Raw genomic sequence first — 5,748 nt, forward strand, 5'->3', positions numbered from 1 at the left:
TTTACGCTGTTGGCAGCGCGCCGTCTCTTTAGCGACTAAGGCTGAGGTGCCTATCGTGCACCACAGCTGTAAACGCTTATTTTGTTATGTCACCGATCCAATAATTGCAATGAATTTGGCTCCAGGGCGATTTGCATCGCGCGAAACGAGTTGCAACGAAGGGGCTAGTAACGGCATGCATGCCGTTACCAGTGGCGTGCATGCGCTTGGCGAGGTGGGATAACCGCGTTTTCGATTTAATCTACTCGCACATCACGTCACCCTCGCACGTTGTGCACAGTGCGAGCATTTATCATTCTCAAATCGCTCATATCTGTATGGTAACTTGCCGGCGAAGAAGCGCGCGCCGGATGCGGGCCGTCCCGCCGCGGCATCGTTGATCACAGAATGAACACACTTCCTTTGCGCCGGCGGCTAGCGGCATCCTCCAATTTAACATTCATTTTCTTTCCATGTGCTGCTGATCTAAAGATAGACGCACCTTAGCGCACCCTCAGCCCGCAGATACCTACCTCCATCTCGGCGCCGTTCTCGCGATAAGCCGTCGTCAGGCACGCAGAAAAGCGCATTCCAGGCGCTTTTAATACTGCTCGTTCTTCCTTTCGGTTATCGATAGACATATTTATTTGTTTTTACGTCGTGCCGCGGTGCGGGGCTTTTGCCGGTCCTTGCATAGACGAGTTCATGAGCCGCTGCACCTGTTAAACTGTGATGAGTGTGCCGAGCAGATTGCGCCCTGCGGCCACGTGCAGTCAGTAGCCGATTGGGTGGCGCGACCGTCTCTTTTCTACCCCGGTTGTACTCGCAACCAACGAACGAAACGAAGCGGTCCTGGCGGGGAATTGAAAACGAAAAGACTCGCTCCGAATGAGGCCACGATGGACGGCGAATCGGCGAAAAATGCTATTTTCGCGTCGAATCCTGGCCGATTTTAGCGGTCGTCGGCGCTATAAATTGATATTATGGCTCAAATACGTACTCCAGGGTATTGGCTGACCGGAAGAAAAATAGCTCTACATTCCGAAAATGGCGATTTTGAAAAATCCATTTTTGGGCCAAATTTTGCTTTGATACATATAACCTTTGACTTTTTTATCCAGCAACCATGGCTTGACAATGTACACACTCCAAAATGATAAAAATGAATGGCATAGCAAACTTCAATTACTTTGGCATGAAGTGTATTCTGCAAATCAAGGAGCCTTAATTAGTGACACTTCACCCGAGGCATCTGCATTAATGGTGGCACTTCTGGTTATCTGTATCGCTAAAACCTGGCTTGAATCCAGCCACAGGCAAGCATCAGAACCTTTTTTTAGACAAGTCATGGTGATCATGCATGCTCACCTTGCAAAACTGTAGGTGAAGCCAGTCTAATCTGTCGTGGCTGTTAGCGGGCACAGAGCCTTGAAACTACGCAATAAGATTTTTCAGGCTTTCTTAGGGTGCCTCCATTTCCTGCTGATTGCTGTGCTGCCATGCGGGCAAATATTTCCTGGGTGCTGCTGAAACAGCTACTTATAGAAATGGTGGCAACAGCTTTCAATTTGGGCACCCCATCTGCTAATTGAGAACGTGTATGTGTGTTCAGTCTGTCCGCACCATATTCGGTGCCAAGTGAGGAAAACCTTCATTGTTTTTTGGGTTTGTCATTGAGGGATAACATTCAGATGCATTGCTGTCTCCCCCATTATGTTCTCTTGGTGTGCACACTGTGTGTTTGGATGCTGATACAATTCTTTATTTGTGAATATTAAAAAGGTAATTGGTTACAGGTAGTCGACACCCTCCGTTGGTTGGGAAATGCAGACACCACAAACATGTAGAGTTGCAAACAAGGCACTACAGTAAAATGAAATTAGAAAAAGCTAAAATATTGGGCATAAAAAGAATGTTCCAAGAGCTCATTCAAGTGCACCACAGTAGCAAAGAAAACGATTTTTAATGGTGGAAACAAGGAGTACAGCTCTGATTTACTTGATGAGCGTCCAGCGCCTAGATCTGGGCAAGGCCTGATACATTGTTTTGTCCCCAGCAAAGCTGCTGTTATGTCGTAATTAAAAGAATTTACTTCGTTTCACTGTTCTGTTGCTCAACAAAACCTAGTAGGGACTATAACGTGCAGGTACAAAACCTTTTGCTACTTATAATTCCTATTTTTGATGCTATAAGATCAATGCATGCCATTGCAGTTATGCATGCTTGCAATGAATGAAGAGTGCAGTTGTAGATTGGGGAAAGCATCATTAACTGCACTAGTGGGCAAGACAAAAGTTGTACTACATAAGCTTCATAACCCGACAGAGTTGCAGTTTCTTTCTTTTTCGTTTGCCCAAAATAGTGGTGCAGCAGCTAAGGCATGATGCTTCTGAGCATCAGTTGTTGGTCACTACTGCTATTTTTTTGGTGAAGCAACAACAAAGAAATAATGTTTGTAACAAAATTTTTGACCCGTAGTTGGTCAAAATTAATCATAATCACTCTTCAGAACACATCCAACAGGCCGGCTAGACATACTTTAGGCAACCGTAAACAAAACTGATTAATTCACCTCACTGTCTTTGCTTGTACAATGAAGACACAAAAAAAAAGCAACACCGCATGCTGGTCTTTATGCATTGTCACACAACTTGCCTGCTCTGCCGTTCTGTTGCATCAGGGCAACTTTACAACTAATCTAAAATGCTGGGACCTTTTTTTGGCTAGTACGGTAGGCATCATCTATCAGTCATGTGAGTGTGGTGCTGTGTTGATAGAGGAAGGAAGAAGTATGCATGGATGGTGTATATAAAGCTTGTGGATAATAATGGGATACAATGAAGCTCTTGCTCACTGTATGCATTCCCTCTTTGCACTTACCGTGGACTGATTTGCAAACTAATGCCACTATATGAGCCAAAGCAAGAGCTGCTTCGGTGGTTTCCACAATCCATCAGGATAGGCTCCCATGGCGGTGGGGTAATTGGCTGAAAATGGCAGCACACTGAGAGAGCTAGTGAAATCCGGTATATGTAGTGCAGTAAAAAATGTCTCTAATGAAACATCGGTGATACTGAAAGAAGAATTCGATAACATTGGATTCGGTTGTTAATTTTGCAGCATTCTTCTTTTAGTGTCATATGAATAATTCTGCAATTTTTTTACTGTGGTGGTATACCAGCTCACCCAATATAGTGTACAAAAAAATTGAGAGCCAATGCTTCATGACCACCCTTCTGGGATAAGGAAGTAGGAGGAGTAGAAATACATATAAATGTGGGAGAGGAGAAAGAGATACCTAGACAAACAAATTGTACCATAGCTTCTGAACAGCTGCCCATGAAGGAGTAGCGGATGCAAAGGTACAATGATGAAAAGGTACATGGAAGGATGTTTTGTGGTATCACAGCCTTTTAACAGCTAGGGGTAGTAAATAGATAGGCGTTCTCCTCAGCACAAAAGTAGAATAACCTGGTCGGCCTATGCTTAGGGAAGAAGTGGTTACTAAACTGCAACAAGTAGCAATTGGGCAGCCTCTGACAGCAGGTTTCACCTCTAGATACAGAAGTAGGACAGTGATACCATAGACATGCACGTATTAGTTTTAAGGTGAGATTGAGTAGAGAGCCCTTCAGTATTATGCGTCAATATCCTGCACCAACCTGCCGTGGTGGCTCAGTGGCTAAGGTGTTGCACTGCTGAGCACGAGAGCGCGGGTTCTATTACCGGCCGCGGTGTCCGCTCTTCTGATGGAGGCGAAAAGCAAAAATGCTCATGTGTACAAGATTTTGGAGCACGTTAAAGATCCCCAGGTGGTCAAAATTAATCCGGAGCCCTCCACTACGGTGCGCCTCATCGCCTGCGCTGCGTGGGCGCGTTAAACTCTACAATCAATCAACATTATGCACTGCTTCATAAGCATTGTTGATGTAACTATATTGAAGTGGGAGCATGCTGTTGTATCAAATTAAACACTAAAATTTGTTCATGTTTTACAGATGAAGTACCACATCGTCGAGTTTGTGGATGAGCAGACAGTCGAGGTGGTGCCCGACAAATGGCTTACCTCAAACAAGAAGTGCTTTTGGTCACCGGGCCCTGGCAACAAATCGGCGTTTGCCAGGAAGGGCCGCTCGCCAGTAAAGCGCTGGAAGAGGTTTAATGCTGCTATTAAGGGCACATACAGTAAGTCTTAAACTGCAATAAACATTGTTATAATGAAGTCATATTGTTTAAATGACCACTCTGTTGAAATATATCTTCAGTCTCAGTACAGTAAATATATTTATTCAGGTAGTCACCATTGTCTCACCGAGCTTGCTTACCAACGTGTGTCGGGCTGTTCTTTGCTCCAGCTAACTACGATGATGCCCGGAGGAAGCTGGAGGTGGCCCAGTTTACGTCCGATCTAGAGAGCGAGGACACCGAGAGACGAAAGGTAATAAACAGTGAATGGCCTATTATAGCCTATTATTGCAGCCACTTGAAGGAACATTAGACATAGATGGAACAACTAGAGATGGAACAACTAGAGAGTGCTAACCAAGCTGAATTATGTAAACTGGCAGTTGATATGGTACTAGAATGAAGAATATCTTGCATGTATGGAGTAGCTTGTGTGGTTTTGTGACTCTAAATACAACCCCACCTTGTGCGTTGCCTGTTCTAGACATCAAGGCCTGCTCGGTATGAAAGTGGAGCCCCTCAAACTGTGCCACCTCCGCCACCTCCACCTCCTCCGAGCTTCCCAGCAGCAGGCACCTCTTCTGCCACAGCAGGCACCTCTTCTGCCACAGCAGGCACCTCTTTTGCCACAGCCAGTAAATATGGAGCTAAGTGCACAACACTCCACACACATTACCCTCATTCATTTTCTTTCAGGCATTCAACGCTTAACACAAGAAAGCAGTGAAGGTAGTAAAAATTTGATTTTTTTCATGTGGTGTATGCAACTAAAACCCTTTCTGTCCCTCGCAGATGGGTCATCCACTGCAGTTTCCGAGCAAAGCTCAGAGATAGGTGAGCTTGCATTGATACAATATGAGCCAACCTTACTTTGTTCCAGCAGTCTCATTAGAATAGACACTTAAAACAATTAAACCAATTTTGAAGTGCTTTGAGGAGAACCTTGAAACAGCGCTAGTGATTGTTGAAGCGATAACCTTAAGTTTCCTATTCTGCAGCTACACAGCCAGTTTTTAAACTGAAGGTGATGGGACGTGCGTTGATGCATATGGAAACCGCGCAGCTGGGCGGCACTTCAGTGTAGACCCAGTGCTTGTACGCTACGTGCGAAAACAGGAGGTTTTTGGGCAGTGAACAGGGATCGCCGTGTTTCATGGGCCCAAAGAAGGGAACATTCCCAGAGTGGGAAGAGAAGTTTTTAAGTGTCGTGATCTTACCGAAAACAGTCCGGTGTGGGCTGACAACGGATGTGAAGCCACAAGCGACTTCAGTGAGGAGGACAGCTGCATGGCGAGTAGGGGCCCACTAGCATGATGGGAATAAAAAAGAAATTTTATTGCATAATCAAGGGATCGCCGTGTTTCATGCACATTCCCAGAGTGGGAAGAGAAGTTTTTAAGTGTCGTGATCTTACCGAAAACAGTCCGGTGTGGGCTGACAACGGATGTGAAGCCACAAGCGACTTCAGTGAGGAGGACAGCTGCATGGCGAGTAGGGGCCCACAGCATGATGGGAATAAAAAAGAAATTTTATTGCATAATCACCTATGGGTTTTTACCAAAATGGTAAGGCTCTGAACAGGGC

The 5,748-nt window shown here is 45.2% G+C and overlaps 1 long non-coding RNA gene across 1 annotated transcript; it reads left to right on the forward strand.

The window, feature by feature from the left end:
- Positions 1 to 4,125: 4,125 nt before the first annotated feature.
- Positions 4,126 to 4,887, forward strand: LOC144149148 (uncharacterized). The gene is made up of 3 exons (XR_013318200.1): positions 4,126 to 4,164; positions 4,335 to 4,417; positions 4,649 to 4,887. It is a non-coding gene; the product is annotated as an uncharacterized LOC144149148 (long non-coding RNA).
- The last annotated feature ends 861 nt before the right edge of the window (positions 4,888 to 5,748 follow it).

This window comes from Haemaphysalis longicornis, unplaced genomic scaffold (genome assembly GCF_048455015.1).
Source record: "Haemaphysalis longicornis isolate Haplotype H1 unplaced genomic scaffold, Haemaphysalis longicornis Haplotype H1 scaffold_8, whole genome shotgun sequence".
In the NCBI taxonomy this organism is placed as follows: domain Eukaryota; kingdom Metazoa; phylum Arthropoda; class Arachnida; order Ixodida; family Ixodidae; genus Haemaphysalis; species Haemaphysalis longicornis.